At 35.5% G+C, this 24880-nt stretch overlaps 2 protein-coding genes across 3 annotated transcripts in view; one reads left to right on the forward strand and one right to left on the reverse strand.

Moving 5' to 3' along the window:
- LOC140158479 (bifunctional 3'-5' exonuclease/ATP-dependent helicase WRN-like) overlaps positions 1-24880 on the reverse strand; it is a 231615-nt gene that overhangs the window by 68144 nt on the left and 138591 nt on the right. The window lies entirely within an intron of this gene.
- LOC140158478 (uncharacterized) overlaps positions 1-24880 on the forward strand; it is a 126484-nt gene that overhangs the window by 49493 nt on the left and 52111 nt on the right. The window contains exon 1 of one of the 2 annotated variants that reach the window (XM_072181574.1): positions 5642-5774. The exons of the other annotated variant lie outside the window; for it this stretch is intronic. The gene's annotated coding sequence lies outside the window, so the exon portion shown is untranslated. Of the gene's footprint in view, positions 1-5641; positions 5775-24880 lie in introns of those variants that run through there. 2 annotated transcript variants of the gene reach the window in all.

Genomic DNA, 24880 nt, shown 5'->3' on the forward strand with positions numbered 1-24880 from the left:
CGGATAAAAACTGAAGGAATTCAATTTTGCAAAAGGCTGCAAGTTGCAATATGTATTGACATTCGCCATTGTTTTGTTATACTGCACAAATTAAGGACCACCAATGTCAGGATTTTAAAAAATCAATATATCGGCCACTCAATCGGCCAGATTTTCCAAAATTTAAAAGGAAACCTATTGATTTATTTTTTTTTTTTTTCATTTCATATACAGTGGAGATGATGAATGCGAACCAGACGAAAGGTATTCTCATGTGTGTATTTTGAAGTCTAGTTCGACGCCTATGCACTGTGCAGCTAAACCTGATGATGAAGAGAGCGACAAATGACAATGTAAGGCCACAAAAAAGAAAACACTGTTCTCGGGCCCAACCGACCCAGATTTTGAACAAATTGGGGGAAAAAATGTTCATGTACAAGTTTTGTGTGTGTATTTTCTCAAATTGCAAATTATTTACAGATACAGACTGGTGATTTTTTGGGTCATTTAAAAAAGAACCCGACCGACCCTACTTGAAAGGTCCGTCCACCCGTAGAACAGGGTTTCTTTTTTTCATCGCCTAAGCGGCAACAACAATTTACGGAGCTGACAACAATGAAAGCGACAGCGAGAAGGTGTGCGTCTGATTCCAGTGGTGATGAAGCTTGTTGGCTCCGTTTTTGAGCAGCGGTACCACCAGAACATGTTACATGCAAGAGTCAAAATTAATATCCAGCAGTGTACTGGTCCATATCAGCAATTCAGTATGCGCTGGACAAAAATGCTCTCAAACTGGAAGCAGAAGAACTTGAACCTATGTGGGATTCATAGCTGAATGCACTATTGTATGTGGTGGTACCGGATAGGGAGTCCGGTCCGGGTTCGATCTCCTCTAATTGTTGGGATTTTTTTCCTTTCGTAAACCTTTTTTTTTTTTTTTTTTTGGCAAATTTTTTGTTTCAAAATTCTTTTTGTTGGAATTTTAGGGTAATTTTTTTTTTTTTGGCCAAGAGTTTTTTGGAGGGCAAAATTTCAAAATAATATTCAAACAATAGAATTTTTGAGAAACAATTTTTTTTTGGGGGGGGGGCAAAATTTGGTGCACAATATAACAGAAAACAATTGGATCTACTAAACTGTGCATGCACAAGTATAGGAATAAAGATTCTGAAAACATCCTTCCTTGTGTGAACTGAACTTGTTACATAAGCCTTTTCAAGTATAGGCGTACACAATAGGAGGGCAGTAATCAGTATTCAATTTGGGTAAAACCCGGCAAATTCAAAAGCCTTCCTTTACCCACTTCGTGCATCGCCACCCTAATGTGTCCGCCAAATTTGCCGAAAAAAAAGGTGATATTCACTTAATTTCAGAAAGCGTAGGGTACAGTCCTCCTGAGCATTTTGACACTTTTTTTTTAATACAAAAATTGGTTGAAAAGTGAGAGAGTGTCAGCCCAAAATTTTTTGATGGGAGTTTAAGAGCTAATTTTGGATGCAAGGGCACTGTTCAGCCTAAAAACTGTTATGCATCCCGACCCCTAGTCTCGGTCCCAGTCGGTTTGTGCTCCTTCGTCACTAAAGTGTGTTTAGTGACGGAGGAACACAAACCGGCTGGGACCAAGACAACCCGACCCCCTACTGAATATTTAAAAGTCAAAACTGCTCCCCTTGTATGTAGTTATTTTGCAGACACACACTCTCTCAATTTTTCCCAATTTCAATAAAACTGGCATCAACTTAAAGCCTTAAGTCCCATTCTTACTCTCCACATCATGGCTGCTTGCGATGCTGTGATGCTTTTAAAACCTTGCAGCATCAGCGCGATGAAATTAAAATGTACATTTTAATTTCATCGCGCCATGCTGCTGATGTTTTAAAAGCATGTGGGTCTGCATTTCCTTTTATGGTCATTCTGCCGACCATGATTTTCCAGCAGCCAATCACTGGCGTGCATGCTGGCTGCGATATCGCAGCGGGATGCTATAAAGTTGTACAAAATCCAACTCTATCGTGGACCGAAATTTCCACCTTGCGATGAGAATTTTACCACCGAGCTCGTAAAAACCTGGCTCAGATTTCAGTTTGTATAGCATCGCCTCGCGCTGCAATGTGGAGTAAGAACCGGACTTTAATGTACGATTTCCTTCATTGACAAGTGTGGGAATTGCAGGAATGATATACAGGAATTTTGCGTGAATCACATGATTCTTGGAAATTATATATTGTCTGGACATGAAACTTAACGACAAGACAGACAACAAGACTACAACACAATTCAAATTTACTCTTGTAGCAAAAATCTTGGCAAGCTTTATTTTACAAGTTTGCAACAAAATTCATATCTGGTCATAATTAGGCAGCATGTGTTGAGTATAATACTAGTAATAGATGACTGCACTGTTAAGCAGTGATGTTTTGTACGTACTGTTACAACCTCTTTTTTCCATTTTTTTTTTACTGTTGAATTAAAGAATTTGATATTAAAAACCAAATTATGCACAATGTTGTTATTAGACTAGATTTGATTTCTTTTGTGTAAAAAGGTTGAAATTATAATGTATTTTAAGCCAGGTATTTTCAAGTAATTTTGTGCCCTGGTACCCGACTGGTTGTTCGTGCTGGTAAGCAGGGACCCGAAATTGCAAAAATAAGTTTTTTTATTTATTTTGGAGTGTCTCTGGACCTAGAGCTAAATGCTAAATCATTCATGGTTGACTTTAGCTCTAGGTCCAGGGACGCTCCAAAACAGAAAAAATAAAAAACAAATAATTAAAAAAAAACAATTGGAATTTCAGGTACCCGGGCAGGTAATTGTCTGCACAGGTAATGTAATCTCGGGCGGGTACCCACAAGCCCACTCGAAAATCGCTGCCTTATTTGGCCCTCAAACACAAATCTTTGAACTTATTTTAAAAACGCAAGCTTTTGGCCCATATTTCCCAAAATTTAAATTTGACTTTAATTGCCAGTTACAACTAAGGGGGCTATCATTTTCTTCAGAAGGGGGTCCCAAATTTTCGGTGTCAATAAAATTGCACCCCCCTATTTCGGCAACAAAACAGGTTAAAATTGTATAAATAAACACACTATCTGTGGCCATCTTGTGACTCCCTACATTTTGGTCATCAAAATTGTATGACCCCCCTGTTTCTCTTTCCGAAAATGAATGACCCGCCCCGTATATTTGGGTTCCTCCTTCCGAAGAAAATGATAGCCCCCTAACTAAAGGAATAAGATTTAGCTGTTTCATTTTGGCCAAATAGGATATTTTTTTTAATCCGACAAAATGAGGCCTAAAAAATTGTTTGATTGGTGTACCATAAAAAAATTGGGTCTGTAAATTGCTTTTTTTCTTTCTTTTTTTAAATTTTAGTTTTTAATATTACCGTATTAAATTATTTTGCAAAACAGTAAGAAAAAAAAGTCTAAAGGTCGGGCCTATTTTTAGGGTCGGTCGGTTTCACGCCAATCAAACAATTTTTTAGGCCTTAGTGCTGTATTTTATGGAATAGGGAGTAGCTACTCCTTGGTTATTAAAATCTCAACTTCCCCCAAATCCAAAAATGGTACCAATTTTGCTGTTTAAGAAAAAAAAAAAAACTACAAGGGCAACAAATTAGGATTTCAAAATTTATTTAAGAGCCCAATAAAGAGTAAGAAAATGATACACTTCAGGGACCGTTCAATATTAACGCCAGTGTGTGGGGTGGGAGTTATGACAAAATAATTGACAAAAACTTTTTCCCCTCGCGTCCACTTAAAAGTTTCTGATTCCCCTTATTTTCCCCCTTTTCTTCATTTCCCACCCCCTCATGGTTCAAATAACTAAGATTCCCTCAAGATCCCCATAAAAATCTGGATTTCACCCTTAAAACTCCCACCTCCCGGATTAAATATTGAGCGGTCCTTATCATCATTGGGTATGCAATGGATCTTTTCTTCAGCCTGTTTAGTGTCACTTTCAGTACCCTCTGCTCAATCATGGGCACCCAAGTTTGTGATTGGTAGTCACACTGGTGCATATTTCCCTGGCTGTAGTATTGAATCGCGCACACCAACCATGGAGGTACTATACTACCTCCATGCACCAACCAAATACTTATATGGCAGAGCTCTCACACACACGTACAAATACAATGGCGGTTTGTCGGTACGCTTGTGGTGCAACAGAGTGAAAGCACAGACATCACTATGTTCAATACAAAATTTTAGTCACATGACATTGTTTCAAGACAAGATTACGACGCCTTTCCATTTCCATTAGGTTGTACACTTCTCAGGTAGCGAAACTCTTCCAACAGCATCGGTAGTACCATCTTCCCAAGATGCATCCGTTTGTCAAAAGCGAGATGCTCAGAATCACAACTCATCTTCATATTGAATCTCTGAAAAAGAGAATAAATTAAAAACATTTAATTATGATTTCTTTTGTAAAGTTTGCGGTACTGACGTGCGAGCTAGCAGAGATTTAAAAACAGGACTCGAGGAGGACTCGGCTGGACTCAAAGATGAATCCTCGAGTACTTGAGGTTTGAGTCCGAGTTCTTAGCTTCCGAGTCCTAGAAAAACTCGAGTCCGAGTCCAGGACCCGAGTCCTACAGCAATGCCCCCACTCATGCACTACTGCACTTTTTTAATCAATGAGCTAATTTGAAGCTACAGCTTTCGAGTTAGTTGCTATTAAATACTAGAAAAAGTACAAGTATTCGAGTAAAAAGTCAGATGAGATTTTCTCATCTACTCTGCAATGTCTGAGTCTCTGTAACTTAGAGATCGAGTCGAGAGCATACATGATTTACCGGCGCTTAAATGAAAAATTACATGATTACGGCAGAGAAATTATCAGATTTGAAAACAAAGAAAAGAGAAAGCTTAAAATTGTCGAAAGTGTCGACGTGTGTTCCGTGACCGTGTACACTGCAATATAAATCTACATGACCAGGACGTCCGGAACTGCAAGTGCAACTGACCCCATATTCTTATGCAAAAAGTATAAAAGTCAAGCATAAAGTACATTATTTGAGTAAAAATATAATGTAGCTTACCATTCTGGCGATAATCGTTGTTCAAATGAAGAAAATAGGCAGCGTGAAAGACGATTTTGTGAAGATGATTTCTTCAAAAACATCGCGAAGAGTGCTGCATTTGTCATGTTTGTTTACTTGAGGACAGCAGCACATGCGAGTGTCCATGACCTTTTGACCGAAATAGGCACTTTGCGCACGCGTACTTTCTAAAAGTTGCCTTATTAGCTTGGCTGATACCCGTTGTCTTCAGATTCGGTTTCGTAAATTTGAAATCGCTGTATTAAAAACATTTTAGGAGCGCTTAAATATTGAGCACCATGGATATTTGCAGCACGATATAGGAATTCATGTAGTACCCATCAGTCTCTAACCGCTGCACTTCACGGCGCAGAGAGGGAAAAACTGGGCCGTCTTTTGCCGTGTGTAAGATACGGTGGTTCCAGGTTTAAAAACCGGACTGAATTGCCGTGAGGCGTTATCGTCGCTGGATACCGTCTCCTCCTCTGCGTTTCACCTGTGTGTGTGTAAACTGCTTTCCATGTGTAACACCCATTACCAAGTTGACATTTTTGCTCCATTCCTTTAACTTTCCTCATCAATGTCATAAGTTGTGAAGAGCGAGTGACAGATCTAGTTCATCAGCACAGACTGTGTTGTAGAGGAAAAAGACCAGTAGCTGACAATCTCTGACATGGGAACTTGGCTGGGAGTGAGAAAGGATGCACAGAGGAAACTTGGGAAGTTAACTGTAGGCCTTGGGCATAGGGTGAGTGAGAGGGTGGAGGAATTTTATTGAGTCAGTCTGTTTCAAGTTTCCTATTTTCAGAATGTTTCTTGCATATATTTATAGAATGAGAAACATTGCAGGGCAGGTGTATCTCTTGCAGGTCACACATATATAGTGATTTGAATTTAGGAATAATATGATACCCAGTGGCTCAAATAGATGCATATATTAGTAATAGTATAAGAACAAGGAATGGCACTTGATTGAACTAAGAGGATGTAAACCCTTTCAAAATGATAGGAAAGTGCATCCTCATTAGTATTTTAAAGGTATCTTATTTCCTTACTTTGAATTTGTCCACCTTTCCATATGAGGAGTGTAGAAACGAGGGTAAATATAGCTTGGTAATGAGCAAAACACTGTTCTATTCTTCATAAAGTTTGAAAGGAGCTCAAATGGACATGACATCTGACTTTTTATTTCAAAGTCTCAAAACCAATGTCTATAGCTTGAGTACTATTATGTAGACATGGTATAGAGCTGGCATGCAGCCCATACTAATCATCGTGTCCCCATGTTCAAAACAATTTGAGATTTTAGCAGACACTTCTTATGTTAGGCCCTTCACAATTGATTTTGAGTTTACTGTTTCCAGTTGGCATCCAAAATTGAGAATTGCAAAATATTTAATTATTTGATTTTTATTTGACTTTTTTTGTTAAATGACATTTTAATTACATTAATTTGCCATTTTCTTACTTTAATCATCTTAACAAACAAGTAACACTCCTGCAATATTATATGTATAAAATCAACCGTAGGCCCTAATTGCAATATAATTAAATCAGCAGTGCTAATGTTCTTTTGATATTGGGCTGTAACCACTCATTTCAAAATAAAGAAAATATTAAGTAATTTTAATTATTAAAATAATTAAAAGTTACCTCGTGCCTTTTTAAAAGTTTTAAGCAGTAAACTACAAATTAATTGTGAAGGGCCTGATGGCAATTTTCCAAAGTAGCCAAGTCTGCATATATGCATACACTGGGAAATCCTTCACTTGGAATAGCAAATCTTCAAGCAAATCTCCAGGGTCTGCTGGTACCACTCTACTCTCAACCTCTGATGGGATCATGGGAGTCGGCTTTAGATATCAATGATCAAAGTAAACATGGTAAACAACAAAATACATGGAATTTGTGGCAGCAATAACACAGGGTGTCAATGTGGCAAATTAAACTTTGAATCACAAAGCACACTTGAACTTAAAGATGTTGCTGTTGTTTCACATTCGCACACAAGAAGTTGCTTCTCAAAGAAGTTTGCAGTGTTTCCTTTACAAATTATATTTAAGCCTGAAGTGACACTTAACAAAATTGTTACTGCAGGGGTTGTATAGATAGCAGTAATCATTTTCTCTATTTTACCCACAAGTAGTAAGATTTTCAGTGATATTCTTTTCTGACTGGGGAAATTGGGTAGGGGTGAAGGGAAGCCCAAGTTTTTTTTGTTGAAAATGTGGGGGAAATACCCCTGCACCCCTGGCATTACCCTTACAGGCATTCTGAAATCAGAAAATCTTACAGTCAGTAGATTTCAAAATGTTGTTGGTATTTGCCAACCCAGTGGCACTTTCTACTCCTAAGTTATGATATAAAAGGATACAGGACAGGGCTGGTTCACATATTTGTTTTCAAACCATGACTGCTTTCCAAGAACATATGGGAAAACATCTTAAAGCAATTCATAATATATCTTCCTACTTTTTCTTGATTTTATTCTTTCTTTTTGAAAAACAATTGAACAAAACAAACAGATATAGTGTTTCTGGTATGTTTTGCAGCATTATTGCAATAAATATCTGTGATGCAATTCAATTTATTTTTGTTTTAATCATCATCATTTTAAATCCATTCAGGTCCTGCCCTCTTAATTTTCGAACTTATATTAGGTTTTAAAACATGATGGGTTTAATGCTAGTCTGTGTTACAGATTTCTAATCATATAGGCCTACATTACATCACTGTCTGCAAATTACTAGAACACATTTGCTTAAAATTAACCAATTTGCACCCAAAGAAACTCAAAATTATGAGCTTCTCGGAATGAAAGGGAAAACTAATGTTGGGACCTTGTGAGAAATAAAGAAGGGGTTAACACCAAATGCAAAATAAAAGGTGGTTTGACAAATCACCAAGGGGCCACTTCTTGCATCGTTCATTGGGCACATAGAAGTATCTTACAAAATAATAATTTTCCTTTCTGAGATAGTGACCAGCCAACTTTTGTAAAAAGTTTTTAGTTACTGTGGCATGGAATGACCTACCTTCTGTATATAAACAGTGTAAATACCATCTTTCAACACTTTGCAGTCAAATTGAGGAAGGTTTCAACTAGCCTATGATCTGTGGGCATTGACAGATAATATCACAAAACAGTCAAGATAGTGTGTATTTCACAACCTGTCACCATGTTTACTCACTGGAGCAAGGCATATCCAATTCCTGTCTAAATGAAAAAGATTTCACTTCAAACTGAGTGCACAAACTCGTATCATTCACAGATTTTGTGAATTTAGAACTCAAAATCTGTGGATGTCCCTTTGAGGTGCGAAACTGCTGTCTTGGTAAGAATCTGGTGCATAAGTGTTAGGCGGTAGAAATTTGAGCCTCCGCAATCTGTTCTAATGGAAAAATTGAACTAGTTTGAAATTCCCCTGGTCAAGGAACTTGCTAATTGTCCTGGTCTACCTGGATGAAACTCAGGGCTGTTCATGGCTGCTATGGTTATATGTATGTAGGCTGACTAGGGTTAACCCTGCATAATGATAAATGGTTTATATAAATTATAAGGTGTATCTTATGATCTTATGATACTGCACTATATAAATCTGGCGATTTTTTGGTCTTCATAGATTTTATTTACTTCTTGATAATCTTTAACAAAAACATATGATTGATTGAATAGCTGTTTTTTTCTCCAAATACTATCGTCATTGTCACTACCTCATTTGGATTATAATATTCAAGTGTTATCTAATTAAAAATTTGATTTCTCTGGTCATATTTATTTGCATTATTTATGATAATGATTACCATTATCATAGCAACTTCCAAAATTGGGTAATCTTGGTTCAAATGGAGTAGAAGCTACTGCAAGTAAGAGGTTATCATGGGTGCTATAATTCTGAAATCCTCCTCACAAATTGAGGTTATTTGAGGAAATTGCTATGAAACTGTCATATATTGCTACAACAGGTGCAGCTAACATCTTAGTCTGATAGGAGGCTCCATTCTCAACTTAAACTTCCAAAGTTGTTCTATCCCCCCCCCTCTTTCTCACACACACCACCTATTTATGGATAACACCTAGCTATTAACCATCATTTTGTATTATATTATACTAGAGGAGATGTGACAGATTTTTTACCTGTGAAAAGACAATTCTTGCCTTACTTATATGGGGATGGTTACTTTATAGTAAACTTTTATTCAGCATTTTGAAAAATCAAAACAATGTGTGAAGGGATAATAGATTTTTGAACAATTTTCAACTCCATACACAAATATGATATAAAATTGGATCGTTTGAGCCCATATTTATTCGTCAAGCTATGAGTTTTAAATATTTTATAACTCATAGCCAGACCAATAAATATTGGGCCTAAGCATCCAATTTTATCATTATTATGTTTTGGATCCAATATTTTCAAATGCTTGGATCCATCAAAACATAATAATGCCTTCAATTGTTTTATGAAACACTAAATAGTTTGTCATTATTAGGAAAACGATTCTAACATACGGACAAGAAATTTGATTTTACGAGGAGGAATGTCTCAAATCAACTACTGTTAGTTCCTTAGTCAGAAATCATTACAGGAAGGGTTCTTAATTATATTGAGATGCAAGAACTGCTCTATTATAGCTTGCATATCGGACATGTGTCTCAGCTACATCAACATGCTTCAGAAAGTGCACCTGAGTGTAGGTGGCCAGAAAGTTGTCTGAATCACATAATCTTATCTGCGTTATAAACGCAGTTATGAGCAACCACAGGGACCAAACTTACACTATAAGCTTACCCCTGTGATACTCCTGAATGTGGGTCAACACTTGAGAGGGGACTTCCACTACATATGAGCGGGGCATCAAGAGAGTCTGTCAGACTTCATGGATAGTGAAGATAAGCTTTGTTAGGGTCTCCCTTTAACTGGTGTTCTAATTCAATAACTTTGTGTCTGGCAGTGTATATTTAGCTAGTTGATAATATTGCAATATGTTCCTTGAGGAAAGACAAGTCATAACCTTCAGTAGTGTTTTGTGCAATAATTGCAACCTTTTAGTATCAGATGAATACAGACATAGTTGTCAGCTATGAGTGCAGAACATTGTTGTATCTAGCCCATGTGATGTCATCCAGATTCCTAACAAAATTATAAACAATTAGTAAGTTTAACTCACCAAGTCTAACTGTAGAAAGGTAAATGTAATGTCATGTAATGAATTTTTTTTGCTTTGTTTTATTTTATTTTTTCTTAGCCGAGTTGATATAGGGATAAGCATTTTGGCGTACTTTTCTACATTGTCATACCCCCCACACACATATTTTGCTCAAAATACACATAGATATTGAATCCGGCATGCTTCATGCAGTGTTAGATACTATATCAATACCCATATGGGGTAATTTAAACACTACTGCTCTTAATTTGATGTTGTCTGCATCATCAATATGTGTCAGGCAATGCTTCTTAAGTCTCAGAAAATCTGACAGATATCATCATTCATATATTGCTTTAGTTGTTAACCTCAATTTATAAGTTTGGAATTTAAAATGTATGTAATCAATTAATATATTTTCTTTTTTGGATCTTGTGGTTGTAAATAAAACCAATTCATGTTGTTATAATCAGCAGGTAATATGGCTAACTACACAATGAATAAATTTAAAACTTCCAAATATTGAAAAAGTGAGAATAATGTTCCAAAAAATTAAGAGTGACTAACATGCAAAGCTGATACATGCAAATTGGAATAAAAAAATAATGATGCTGAACACTATATATGTGGATTTCACCAAATCAGATGTCTGAAGATGTATCAATATATGGCATGTAATCAATCCACCTCTAATTTTCTGTGACTCAATCAGTTTGCTTTGTTATATTTATTTTTTTTAGTTGCATTGAACATCAGGAAATGATAATTCAAGCAGCCTGACCTAAGTTCACTTGCAAGTTACACAAGAATTATTAATTAAGAACACATTTGTGTCTACAATATATTTTCAAAATACATGTCACATACAATCAATCACAATATACCATCTCTTTTAAAATAACATTTACCAATTTTGTTCCAACAAGTTTTGATAAATTTGATTAAGTCAAATCAGCAATGTTCATGTAATTAAATCATACATATCCATTTATACAGCATCACATTCAATCTAATATTGTCAATATTAATATACCTTCTCTATCAAGATGTGTTAAACAGGAATTTATTTTCATTTAATAAGGATAGATATACTTCTGAATGGATGTAATTAATATAAATAAACTTCTGAATGGATGCAATTAATATGTCTGTCAATTTACTTCTGTAGCACTTTCACCTTGTACCATATTCCTGTTTGATCAATCGTTAATGCAATAATATCCTGATATTTCATCACAAAATCCTCTTTATCATACACCTATAACCTGTCTGATTTGAGGTATAATTCCTCTCCATTTCATTGTAACAAAATATAAAATTGAGTCAATTGTTTACTTCTTTATGATGGAAAATGTGAAAAATCACATTGTGTGATGAATTTCTGGTCACTTGTTTCCTTTTAATACTATCTCCTGATATACATGTATGTGTACTCCCAAGTTCCATATTTATGTTTCTTTCTTCCAACACTGCTTTACTACTTCATTGTGCTTGATTCTGCCACCAATTCTGAATTTGACTACCGTTAGGCAGAACACCAATTTTGTTAAAATAATGGCGTAGTGTGAGTTATCCTAGGGAGGGGGGGGGGCACCGAGCATCATGGGAGAGGGGGCACCAGGCCTGATGGGGTACAGGCCATTTTTTGGCTATTTTCCAATAAGATTTTCTAAATTTTCAAATCGATTGGGGGACATCTTACCCCCATGCCCCTATAACGCTACTCCACTGACAAAATGTTAAAATATGCTACATGAGTACTACACAGTACATAGTGAGAAAATATACATTGTTTTGATGAATTTAGCAGGTTATCATCAATTGAATTATAATGTTCTATACCAATAAATTAAACCATTTCCACCAGAAGATGCAATGGGAATTGAGTCAGAGTTGTTTTGGTTTCATATTTGATTAATATTTTATAACAGTCTCAATCTGAGATCCTATTAGGCCTATGCTTGAGTGATGTAATTTATGTTCTTTATATAATGATCAACATATCAGGGATATTCTAAGATGAGATGGGAAGTTTGACAAAAATGCTTTAATTTGTTTGGCATGACATCATGTAACTGGAGAGGTATAGAATAATCACTTTGCTCATAGAGCTCAAAAACTCAATTCCATGTGAGCAACCAATTAGGACCTTACACTTTTATCTGAGTGAATGCATAGCTCCAGTTGAGGAGTTCAGGTGCAAAAGCAAATAAATGGCATTTTCAAATAAACTTTTTGAATTTTTGCATCTGATTGGCAATTATGGTGTACAGCAACAACCAATTCTGAATCATCTGATGTTGGATTTTAAGTTTGCCACAATTTTCTGGCATTGTGTGATCATATTGTAGCGCTGATTGCTGCAGGTTAAAAGGGGTAAATTGGCATTTACCTGTTTACAGGGCGCTAATAGGCATCACTGCAATGAACATATAGCTAATGAACATATAAGCTTAACTTAAAGGTAATGGTTTCACTTGTCTGAAATCAACATTCAAGTTCATAAGGTAAATCTGCAAGACTGCAATTAATGAAAATCATGATAAAACAAAGCATGTAGATTTATGGTTTACTGTGATGTTAAACAGGTCCCCAGTGGTACAAGAACGTACCATGTTTACCTCTGACTTGTTATCGCCCTTATCTAGGAAGATATTGCCACTGATCCATGGTGAATGTAACAAGATGTTACCATTTGGCTTCCCACCAGTAATTTCTCAATAGGCTATTCCACAATCTTAATGCACTCCACGTTGATACTGTGACCTGGTTGAACTAGACTGTACATTGCCACTGTAGATGGCTCAGTTCTTTCACTGTTCCATGCATGATTGATTCAGTGGCAGCAAGCAGCATGACTCTGAAAGCCAGTGCAGTTGCTCTTTGCTCATTGGTAAAAAACATGCCATACGTCTCAAGCAGCACCGCTCCTAAGTTGACTTGAATTCAACTCCCAGCGATTTGCCGCAACATCCCCCTCAGACACCTCCTGTATATGGATAAACAAGTGGCTGCTTTCGCTTCTGTTTTGGACACCTTACACTTTATGTTCAAAAGAATTTATACAATAGTGAAAAAATGTTCTACAAATGGCTTCTATTGACCTTCATTTTACCATTTTCTAACTTTTTCAAACTAAACTTTTACACAATAATAGTGTCAATATTTGAGACGAATATACCTCGGATCAAAATGGTCCACCAGTTAAAGCCATATTATAACATTTCTGTAAAAATAGATTAGTATTTATTTTCCTAAAATGTTAGCTTTTACTGTCAGATATGTCCCCTTTTAATTTTGAGCCGAACAAGTGAGGTAAAGCATAGAAAATTGGAATTTACTATTAGCGCCCATGCATGTTACTGCCGCGGTTGTAATACGGTACGATCTTCGGGCTCGGGGTGTGTGTGTATCCAGCACGCCGTGTACGTACTGTGCGTGTTCGACTAATATTTCCATCGTAATAATAAAACGCCGGTTCCATCGTTTTATTCAAAATCTCGGATTTTGACAAAACTACAGCACCTAAAGTCTTGATGTTATAATATGGTTTTAACTTCAACTGGGCCTTAAGTTCATTTTGCAAAAGTTTCCGACTACATCCCTCTGAAACAACCCCTTCATGACTATTGTAAAATTACAAAATCCCTCTCAAGTGCCACCCTTCCGACTGGTATACATGTAGTTATGTGCCTGATTCAGTTCACTCAGTTCAGAGGGAGTGTGTACAAACCTTTGACTAATTTACTGTCATCTGGTAATCTACATAACTTTGCAGTGTCTCCTCAATTCATGCTTCACATTTGCCTTAAAACCACACTCAATGTGATAAGGAAATTACATTGAATTATGGGTAATTGGCTTCGTGATTCGTCAGTAAACCATGATTTGACAGCAGGATTAAGTGCAATCATATTTTCCCTCGATTCTGTCAAACATCCAGAGAGAGTTCAGAAGGAGAGTGTGCAAATTTGATAATAAAATCAACATTTGAATTCCCAGAACAGAATATTGTTATGTTGCTGTGTTATTGACCCCTTGCAAAGATCAGCGATCTTGCTAATCAGGTTCTCCATACAAACGCATGCGCAAAAGGGATTTTTGTTTGTTTGCGCTTTTCTTGTGCACATGAAGCACCATGTATGTTATAATTAAAGCATGTGTATGAAAAGGTATACAAACTAGTGAAACTACACACAATGTGCAAGGAAAACATCTTTCTGAGATGCTTTTTAATTCATGATTTACACAAGATAAAGTATAAAATTTAAATTATGCACCATTTACTAGTAACGAGTAGTCACCATTAGGCCATGTGAGTACCCTATTGAGTCCCCAAGACTTGTACAAAGACTACTTTCAAGTTACTGCATTCTAATTTTTGGAAAACACATTTCCTAATCTTTTTCATAACTAAAATAAGATAAAATATTAAAATCATGAGCCAACTTTTAGGCCATACTCAAGATTTTGAATTCTTAATTAGATGTTTAGTCAAGTCTTAGAATTTGGGACTTCAAAGTAAGAAAACATGCACAATTGTATGTTTTAGAACTAGTTTCCCTAAAATTGCAAAAATATTTGTAGTTTACTTTTATTACCAGTTAATCAAAAAATTAGTACTGTATTTTTCTGGAATAGGGAGTAATGCTCTTCCACATTAATGGGGATCAGAACCTAGCTTGCAATGAAATCATGTTTCAAAAAGTCTTAAAACAAATTAATATTGAAATTGGTTGAATTACTAATAACCATTTACTTGCAAGAACATAATGCAGTCACCAAATCTTTGTGATGATAATGTATGTACCTTTTCAATTGCCAGTTCCCAAATTGATCAAGAATAAAAAAAACCTTGCAATTTGGTTTTATTTCCTTTACACATGAAACATTAAATTCATGATACGGAAATATTTACAACAAAGTTCTTGATCCCTCAACTAAATATAGTTTGAGAGCTGGATTCAATAATGGCAACAATTTCTTCCTCAGACATGAACTTCTGTCAATTATTGATGTTTCAGAGTCAAGTTAAGAGAAAGTGGGTGGATAATTTCCAGAATAGTTCAATGTCATCTTTAATCTGTTGAATGTTGTAATATTTATTAAATATATGTTTATTTTATAACAAAACCACCTACTTCGTGATTTATGCATAATTGCATTTTCCATCCTTTAATTAAACTTGAAGTTCATACCTGATTATGACATGAATGTAATACGTGAACAACAGCGGTCATACATTTGAAAAGTTCTCATCATGTTGTTGAGTAATCATCAATTTGAGTAATCATGCATTGCATGTAATCATACACTGACAAAATGCGGATTAGGTAACTTTATGCACTAAATTATGTGACTTTTGCGCTAAATTATGATCACAGTTCATTGAGTAATCATCTTATAATGACGATATTCGGGTCACACTCTGATTTTATGTTTTTTAGATTATGACACGAGTATGCCAAAAATTGGTAGTAGCTGAGGATATTTTGTGGACACACGCTTTTAATGTCATTATAACATTGTAACACAATCATAACTGGTAGCAACAAAACTCTTGTGTGAGCTTGGTCTTATATTGCATTCATTTTCCCTAAAATTTAAAAGCTGCCAAACGTCTGTAAGAGCCCAATACGTAACAAAATCCCAGTACGTATCAATTTGATACGTATTGGGCTCAACCTCTTCTACCTAGAACAAAAAGTGGCAAAAATAATTCATCCCATGCCTAATACGTAACAAAACTAAAATTTGATTAAAATTACTTTATTCATACTCCCTCCCTCTGTAGTGGTTTTTGTTACGTATTGGGCTCTATACATTTTTTGTTACGTATTGGGCTCGGTTGTTTTCAAGCAAATTATGGATATTATGTGCATGTGTTTTTATAGAAGTACTTTATATTGACCCAGTAACTCATTTTGAGTCTTTCTAGAACAAAATATTTGACAGTGTTTTATCTCTAGACTTGGAATTTATTTGTTACGTAATGGCCTCTGGTTATTTTAAAAGGACATTATCATGATTAAATGCATGTTTTTGTTATAGAATTACTTTATATTGACTCAGTAAATCCTTTTGAGTCATTTTGAGTCTTTCTAGAAAAACAAATTTGACAGTGTTTTTTCTCTAGACTTAGAATTTTTTTTGTTACGTATTGGGCTCTGGTTATTTTTAAAGCAAATTATGTGTTTTAGGTGCATGTTTTTGTTATAGAATTACTTTATATTGACTCAGTAAATCCTTTTGAGTCATTTTGAGTCTTTCTAGAAAAAAATTTTTGACAGTGTTTTTACTCAAAACTTAGAATTTTTTTGTTACGTATTGGGCTCTGGTTATTTTTAAAGCAAATTATGGGTTTTAGGTGCATGTTTTTGTTATATAATTACTTTATATTGACTCAGTAAATCCTTTTGAGTCATTTTGAGTCTATCTAGAAAATTATTTTTTACAGTGTTTTTTCTCTAGACTTAGAATTTGTTTGTAACGTATTGGTCTCTGGTTATTGTGGTGATTAGTTGCATTTTTTGTTTGCTATGAACTTACTTTATATTGACCCGGTAACTCATTTTGAGTCATTTTGAATAATTCTAGAACAAAGCTGATTATGGTTATTAGGTGCATGTTTTTGTTATAGAATTACTTTATATTGACTCAGTAACTCATTTTGAGTCATTTTGAGTTTTCTAGAAAAAAAATTTGACAGTGTTTTTTCTTTAGACATAGAATTTATCTTGTTACGTATTGGGCTCTGGTTATTTTTAAAGCAAATTATGGTTATTAGTGCGTGTTTTTGTTATAGAATTACTTTATATTGACCCAGTACCTCATTTTGAGTCATTTGTGACTCTTTCTAGAGTCATTTTGAGTATTTTTAGAACAAAATATTTGTCAGTGTTTTTCGGCTGGATTTTTTTGTTACGTATTGGGCTCTATACATTTTTATGCGTTTTGGAGGTTACACTGTCGGAAAAGTCTTTTACTCCGGATTTTTTCGCATATATGGACATGACTTGACCTCCGGTTAATATTTATCGAAGAAAAAAAAAAAAAATCGAGTGGGTCTAATTTTTTGTTACGTATTGGGCTCTTTACATTTTTTATGCGTTTTGGAGGTTACACTGTCGGAAAAGCTCTTTTATCCGGATTTTATCGCATATATGGACATGACCTGACCTCCATTTAATATTTATCGAAGAAAGAAAAAAATTCGAGTGGGTCTAATTTTTTGTTACCTATTGGGCTCTAGACATTCTTTATGCGTTACGGTCGGTAAAGCTCTTTTATCCGGATTGTTTCGCCTACATGGACATGAGCTGACCTCCCGTTAATATTTATAGTATTAAGAAAAAAAATTGAGTGGGTCTAATTTTTTTTGTTACGTATTGTGCTCGTTACATTTTTATGTGTTTTGGAGGTTACACTGTCGGAAAAGCTTTTTTATTAGGATTTTTTCGCATATATGGACATGAGCTGACCTCCGGTTAATATTTATCGAAGAAAGAAAAAAATTCGAGTGGGTCTAATTTTTTTGTTACGTATTGGGCTCTATACATTTTTGTATGCGTTTTGGAGGTTACACTGTCGGAAAAGCTTTTATCCGGATTTTTTCGCATATATGGAAATGACTTGACCTCCGGTTAATATTTATCGAAGAAAGAAAACAATTCGAGTGGGTCTAATTTTTTGTTACGTATTGGGCTCTATACATTTTTTATGTGTTTTGGAGGTTACACTGTCGGTAAAGCTCTTTTATCCGGATTTTTTTGCATATATGGACATGAGCTGACCTCCAGTTAATATTTATCGAAGAAAGAAAAAAATTCGAGTGGGTCTAATTTTTTGTTACGTATTGGGCTCTTTACATTTTTTATGCGTTTTGGAGGTTACAATGTCGGAAAAGCTATTTTATCCGGATTTTTTCGCATATATGGACATGAGCTGACCTCCAGTTAATATTTATCGAAGAAAGAAAAAAAAATTCGAGTGGGTCTAATTTTTTGTTACGTATTGGGCTCTTTACATTTTTTATGCGTTTTGGAGGTTACAATGTCGGAAAAGCTCTTTTATCCGGATTTTTTCGCATATATGGACATGACCTGACCTCCATTTAATATTTATCGAAGAAAGAAAAAAATTCCAGTGGGTCTAATTTTTTGTTACGTATTGGGCTCTATACATTCTTTATGCGTTACACGGTCGGTAAAGCTCTTTTATCCGGATTTTTCGCATATATGGACATGACCTGACCTCCAGTTAATATTTATCGAACAAAGAAAAAATTCGAGTGGGTCTAATTTTTTGTTACGTATTGGGACTCTTTACATTTTTTATGTGTTTTGGAGGTTACACTGTCGGAAAAGCTCTTTTATCCGGAAATGAAAACAATTCGAGTGGGTCTAATTTTTTGTTACGTTATGCGTTTTGGAGGTTACACTGTCGGAAAAGCTCTTTTATCCGGATTTTTTCTCATATATGGACATGACTTGACATCCGGTTAATATTTATCGAAGAAAGAAAAAAATTCGAGTGGGTCTAATTTTTTTTGTTACGTATTAGGCGCTATACATTTTGTATGCGTTTTGGAGGTTACACTGTCGGAAAAGCTCTTTTATCCGGATTTTTTCTCATATATGGACATGACTTGACCTCCAGTTAATATTTATCGAAGAAAGAAAAAAATTCGAGTGGGTCTAATTTTTTGTTACGTATTGGGCTCTGTATCTTTTTAATGCGTTTTTGAGGTAACACTGTCGGAAAAGCTCTTTTATCCGGATTTTTTCGCATATATGGACAGGACCTGACCTCCAGTTAATATTTATCGAAGAAAGAAAAAAATTCGAGTGGGTCTAATTTTTTGTTACGTATTGGGCTCTATACATTTTTATGCGTTTTGGAGGTTACACTGTCGGAAAAGCTCTTTTATCCGGATTTTTTCTCATATATGGACATGACTTGACTTCCAGTTAATATTTATTGAAGAAAGAAAAAAATTCGAGTGGGTCTAATTTTTTTGTTACGTTATGCGTTTTGGAGGTAACACTGTCGGAAAAGCTCTTTTATCCGGATTTTTTCTCATTATATGGACATGACTTGACCTCCAGTTAATATTTATTGAAGAAAGAAAAAATTCGAGTGGGTCTAATTTTTTGTTACGTTATGCGTTTTGGATGATTACACTGTCGGAAAAGCTCTTTTATCCGGATTTTTTCTCATATATGGACATGACTTGACCTCTGGTTAATATTTATTGAAGAAAGAAAAAAAAATTCGAGTGGGTCTAATTTTTTTGTTACGTATTGGGCTCTGTATCTTTTTTAATGCGTTTTTGAGGTAACACTGTCGGAAAAGCTCTTTTTTCCGGATGTTTTCGCATATATGGACAGGACCTGACCTCCAGTTATTATTTATCGAAGAAAGAAAAAAAATTGAGTGGGTCTAATTTTTTGTTACGTATTGGGCTCTATACATTTTTTTTATGCGTTTGAAGGTTACACTGTCGGAAAAGCTCTTTTATCCGGATTTTTTCTCATATATGGACATGACTTGACCTCCAGTTAATATTTATTGAAGAAAGAAAAAAAATTCGAGTGGGTCTAATTTTTTGTTACGTTATGCGTTTTGGATGATTACACTGTCGGAAAAGCTCTTTTATTCGGATTTTTTCTCATATATGGACATGACTTGACCTCTGGTTAATATTTATCGAAGAAAAAAAAAAAAAAATTCGAGTGGGTCTAATATTTTGTTACATATTGGGCTCTATACATTTTTTATGCGTTTTGGAGGTTACACTGTCGGAAAAGCTCTTTTATCCGGATTTTTCTCATATATGGACATGACCTGACCTCCAGTTAATATTTATTGAAGAAAGAAAAAAAATTCGGGTGGGTCTAATTTTTTGTTACGTTATGCGTTTTGGAGGATTACACTGTCGGAAAAGCTCTTTTATCCGGATTTTTTCTCATATATGGACATGACTTGACCTCTGGTTAATATTTATCGAAGAAAGAAAAAAATTCGAGTGGGTCTAATATTTTGTTACATATTGGGCTCTATACATTTTTTATGCGTTTTGGAGGTTACACTGTCGGAAAAGCTCTTTTATCCGGATTTTTTCGCATATATGGACATGACCTGACCTGCAGGTAATATTTATCGAAGAAAGAAAAAAAATCGAGTGGGTCTAATTTTTTGTTACGTATTGGGCTTTATACATTTTTTATGCGTTTTGGAGGTTACACTGTCGAAAAGCTCTTTTATCCGGATTTTTTTCCGTATATATGGACATGACCTGACCTCCAGTTAATATTTATCGAATAAAGAAAAAAAGGCGAGTGGGGGTCTAATGTTTTGTTACGTTATGCGTTTTGGAGGTTACACTGTCGGAAAAGTTCTTTTATCCGGATTTTTTCGCAAGGATTTACTTGATTTGATCTCCAATTGATATTTATTTATTGAAGAAACAGGAAGTACCTACTATTTCTTTATTTTCTTTTAAAGGCGCATATTTCCCTGGGTAAGATCTGACACCAGGCTAGCTCATGGCCCGAGGGTAACATGAGTATGTTTGTTTTACCTTGAAGGCAAGGATAGTCTTGCAAATATGGGCCATCCAATATGCCATATACAGTAGGACTACAAGTTCACAGATTTTGTTATGTTATGCGTTTGGAGGTTTGCATGTCAAAAATGGGGTTTATAGAATTTTTGGTTTCATGGTTCGACTTCATTTGATATCCCATTAATACTAATCATAGACAAAAAAGTGTTATTTTTGATAGGTTATTCCATTTGTAGGTGTTAATGTAAAAAAAATGGTTTTATTCTGATATTTTTAGCGGCGAAGCCAGCTGAAGCAATACACGTGTAACAAATCGCTCTTTAAAACCATAGTGCAGTTATGTCCACCGTGACCTTTCCAACCATAAACCCGCTTAGTAAAGATTAAACCGAGATATGCAGTACTAAACTATTATTATAATCGATTGTCCAATGCAAATTTATTACCACGTGATAATATAAATCTAATGAGCGATCGAATTGTCCGCTGCGGTCGACTAATCCAATCGATATTGACGCTATTGACATGTACGGGCGGAGCTCCACTGACCTAGTTTTGGGGTATTTTGCAATGGTTTGCTGTCATTTACTCATCAAGGTGGTCCCCCGTTATTATAAGGACTATGCTAATGATTTAAATATTGGCATGTAGAGAATAAACCATACTTGATTGACAGAAAGTACTAAGTTTGTACCTATTACGGTTTCGTGACACCCTCTTCCAAATACTGACCAAGCCAGGGCGGTCCGGTGAAGCAAAATGTGCATTGGAATAACACGGGAGTTTGGATATATATAGACGGTAGGATTTCTTTCTCATACAAATGTATGGTCCCTCGTTATTGAAGCATGTACCGGGTTGAAAATTCAGAAATTTTGAAAAGAATAAGTAATTGAAATATAGAGCAAGTACCGTATCATAGCTTTTATACTTTTTGATATATGACGCTAACTAGTTCATCTCCTATAGCTACAACACAGCGCTACCAGTAGGGGTCAATTGCCTATTGTGAGTGCCCCTGTGTTGTGTGCATACATGTAGGCAACAATAACTGCATGATGCACCGAGCAAACTTTGAGATGAGTGTTGTTTGAGATGTGTGCAGTCCCACACAGACTGTCCTGGACTGTCCCACAATCTTGGTTCGGTTCCGTCTTTGGATAATGGAATGATACATACGGTAATTACATACGACCTATGAACAAAAAGTTCTGTAACCCCATTAACCCGCCCCAGTTTCAAATTCCGCTTCTAAAATAGGCCTACTCCGTGCCAAAAATCCATTCTTCTTTCTCCACAAATCAATGTCAATGATTACACACACTGTAGGATCATGCGGCGATCTTTTGTGCGTAATTATAGAGGGCCAGGGGATTTACTTTATTTGAAGAAATCAAAGAGCCCTAGAAATAAAAATTGTACAGCTCAACTTACCGTACTTTTCCTAACCAGACAGTCCATGCCAAAATTGTTACTACACCTTTACATTTCATCGAATCTCTTTTGATGTCTGTCATTTTGAACATCACACTTGAAAGATGTATGCTATGTAGAAACTTTATTTTGCAATTTCATAATTTGCATATTATTAGCATATTTGCAAGAAAAAACATGAAAATCAATAAATACCTATATTTTTCACAATTTCAATATTTTATTAGAAATTAAGCATGTAGGCCGTTTGTTATGACTTGATGAATGAAGCTGTTGAAACAGATTTTGATATTTTTGCTTATTTTTCCTTTTTTGCCCCAAAATGTGTAAAAATCCAAATTTTTTGGATGACCTATATTTTCTTTGAATATTTATCAAATTTCTTAATTTAGGTATAATACAGTGTAGAAAAAGATGTCAAAAAAATCTGTTAATACTCAATTTTCATGCGCGGGATATTTGAAACATAAAATGAAAACATGTCCATTGCACTTTTCCTCGAGATGTACTATAATATCAAGGTTACGGATATATTATAATCCTTCTTATCTTCACTGATCCATCAGATACCTATTGTTATGAATGATCAATGAAAAGGTTCAGAACTGGGCTACTAATGGTCTGTCAAGTATCTATAGTTATTTTCATGACTGTGTCAACTCAAAAATCATGCAAGGTCGAATGTAGGAAAAGTATGATCAGTTGAGCTGTAGTGTAATGATTAACATACACTATTATTTCTTTTAATGAAAAAAAATTGTAATCGAAAACCCAGTAACCAGTAACCAAACATTGAACTGATTAATAATGTTACATAGTCTTCATTACCAGTCATTATCCACGGATCCGAGGGTAGGAGGGTCTAAACGAAAGCCGGTGGACTGTGATGAAACGCAGGAATAAATTGCATAAATTGCACGAGTAAAAGGAGTGAAAACGTAGAGATACATGTATAGGCCTAAACAAAGAAAGAACGTGATGGTTAACGATAAAGAAGAGGGGAAGGAGAAAAAGAGAAAACGGAGAGAGACAGGGCGGCCAGAAGAAAATGGAAGAAGAAAATGACAGCCCGTGAGACCACCGCTTCAAATTTTATCGGCGCTTGATTCAATTTCGGACTGTATTTTGAGAAAATTTGGGTATAGTTATTTAGGCCTATATTGTTGACAAATATGAAAAGCACATGAGGCCAATTTAATGTTTAGCGTACAGTCCTTTTTGAAAAAAAGACATTGACATGGCCTAAAATGGGGTTAATTTTAAGTCTAAAATAAACCAAAAGGAAATTGCAAACTGTTTTTTTTTCACATTTCTGTGAAAAGGGAACTTGCCACTCTGCCCCAGGGCGATACTCCATTGGTGCTGATTTAGGGTGTGGTGCGGAGGGGTAAATCGGACACGCACATTTGTTGTCTTGCCCTCCCAAGCCTAAAATCTGGTGGTACAGCCGGCCGGATTTTTTTACCAACTCGACCATTTGCTACCTACTATTTCACAGTAACATGAGTGAAGAGAGGCAAATGCATAATATCGCCTGTATTTTATACCCGATGTTGAATATTTTATTGAAGTAAATAATATCAAGGCCCTTCACAATTAACTCTTAGTTTACTGATTAAATTTTTTTTTAATTTTTAAAAAAATTTTTTTAACCCAAAAAAACTGGGCCCATAATTATTTTCGCGATTTTGACCCGGCCGCTGAGAGCAACACAACTTCTTTTTTACCTAATCATAACACTTGTATATCGATCTAATCTCCTAAGAGGAATACACACATATTTTCATTTAAATGTTTACGACTTTTTATCGTTTCCGCATATAAAATCTTACTTATGAGTTATGAGTTCACCTACAAAAATATGCAGTGTAGGTAACATTTAAATGTACAATTATGCTAAGCTTGAAGAAGCTGTCATTTTATACAGGACAGAAGTTATAAGAGTGGAGGTAGAACTTTTGAATGACCCTCGTATATCAAGGAGGTTCAACACACCCTGGGAAAAATGCCACAATGAAATAAAATATGAAATATAATCTCCAGTAGATAGCAATGACTTCACAGAACAATCTGCTATCATTTGATAGCACTGTCTTTACATAACCATCAGCTATCTTCAGTAGATAGCAATTACTTCACATAGCCATCAGCAACCTCAGTAAATAAATATGACTTTACATAGCCATCAGCTTATATCAATAGATAACAATGACTTTATATGACCATTTCTAAATTGGCAAATACTGTATCAATTTGACAATTGATATAGGGCCGTAACCCTCACCCTAACCTTTAATCCTAACCCTAAGCCATATAACTATAAATCTTAACCCAAGTCCCAAACCAAAACCCTAACCACAAGCAGCGCCCTTACCCTTACGCTCTGAAAACCTTAACCCGAATATCCTAAACCCTAAACCATTACCCTAAGTCCAAGCCCGAAACCCTAACCATAACTAATTCAGTGGGTTGGCACTGTATTTAGCAGTTCAGCATATAGGGGGCGAAATGTCAGGTAGGCGAAGTGTCCTGTTTCCCTTTAGTAGATACATGGTGTGTGGGCACTATATTCAGCAGTTCAGCTTGTAGGGGGTGAAATGGTAGGGATGCGAAATGTCCTGTTTCCCTTTAGTAGGTGAGAATAACTTCACAGAGCCATCAGCTAACCCCGGTATATAGCATTAACCTTACATAGCCATTAG

Source organism: Amphiura filiformis, chromosome 8 (genome assembly GCF_039555335.1).
Source record: "Amphiura filiformis chromosome 8, Afil_fr2py, whole genome shotgun sequence".
NCBI lineage: Eukaryota > Metazoa > Echinodermata > Ophiuroidea > Amphilepidida > Amphiuridae > Amphiura > Amphiura filiformis.